A 1,204-nucleotide genomic window follows, 5' to 3' on the forward strand; every position below is an offset into this window, starting at 1 on the left:
AAAATTGGAGCTGAGATTTCAGGAGCGAAGGGACCTGGGACACAGGTAAGCGGGAGGGGCGCGGCGAGGGTTACAGCTGGCAGCAATGAGGAGAAAGTGCCAGCTGAAAAGGGACCCACTGAGGGGTTCCATCCAAGGCCGCTTTGGTGGGAGGGAGTCTGAAGCCTCCACTACCTCCACCCCGCTTTCTTGAACACCCAGGCAAGGGAGCGGCTACGAGTGAGGGAACTTGGACTTCGTGCCGTGTCCACTCTCCTGCGGGACATTTCACGGCTGGCATTGATTGGTGACGATCACTTACGAGTGGGCACTTTCGCTCTGAAAAGAATCAAACCCAAGGCCTGCTATTCAAAGGCCCCAGCACTCAGGACTTCACCCCTTGAGGTTCCCGTGGAGCAGAATTTAGACTCTGCGGTCACTCGGGCAAAGGGCACTGACCAGAAAGCGGGACGATCAAAGACAGGTTAGCTGCAGAAACCCTCCTCACACCCAGTCCGCGGCTGGCCTCGGGGCCCGCTCCTCCCCGCCCCTCTCGTTTCCATTAAGTCTGGGATGGAATGACGTTCCTGGCGGCGCCGACCGTCGCCTCGGGCTCCCCTCTCCCGTCCGTACCGAGTCCGGGAGGGAGGAGGCGGGGGTTATCCGTGTCTGGTCACTGCTCTGAATGAGAGAAGCCTCGGGGGGTCGGGGGGAGTCGCTCCCCAGGCTCTGCGGCTGCACTTGGGGGATCCGGGCCCCAGCGCTGCGCGGCGGAGGTGCCCCAGGACACCACCGGTCCGGGTCGCGGCCAGGCTCCTGGCTTGGGCCGCCCCACCCGGAGCTCTGAAAGTCTCAGGCTCCCAGATTTGAACGGTGGAGGCCGAGCGGCCGGGCGGAGGTTCCCCACCGCCATTGGCTGCCGCGGCGCCGTGACGTCAGCGCAGCGGGGTGCGGGGGGAGGGCGCGGGCGGAGCCTGGAAGGGGAGTGTCCGCACGGCGACAGCCCTGGGAGCCCGAGCCAGAGCGAAACCAGCGCCGGCGCTGACATGGGCCGACTGCCCCGGCCGCGCGCGGAGCCCAGCCAGCCTCTGAGAGCGCAGCGGTGCCCGCGCGGCGCTCGCGTCTCTGGGGACCAAGGTAGGTGACCGCGACAGCACCTGAGCGCTGCGAGGCCCGGGGGTGCTCGAGCCTCCCCGCTCGGGGCGGAAAGGATTGAAAGAGAGCC

The 1,204-nt window shown here is 66.4% G+C and overlaps 1 protein-coding gene across 1 annotated transcript in view; it reads left to right on the plus strand.

The window, feature by feature from the left end:
* Positions 1 to 959: 959 nt before the first annotated feature.
* CDC42EP4 (CDC42 effector protein 4) overlaps positions 960 to 1,204 on the plus strand; it is a 20,623-nt gene continuing 20,378 nt past the window's right edge. The window contains exon 1 of the mRNA XM_006912260.3: positions 960 to 1,116. The gene's annotated coding sequence lies outside the window, so the exon portion shown is untranslated. The remainder of the gene's footprint in view (positions 1,117 to 1,204) is intronic.

The sequence above is a fragment of the Pteropus alecto genome, unplaced genomic scaffold, assembly GCF_000325575.1.
Source record: "Pteropus alecto unplaced genomic scaffold, ASM32557v1 scaffold134, whole genome shotgun sequence".
Classification (NCBI taxonomy): domain Eukaryota; kingdom Metazoa; phylum Chordata; class Mammalia; order Chiroptera; family Pteropodidae; genus Pteropus; species Pteropus alecto.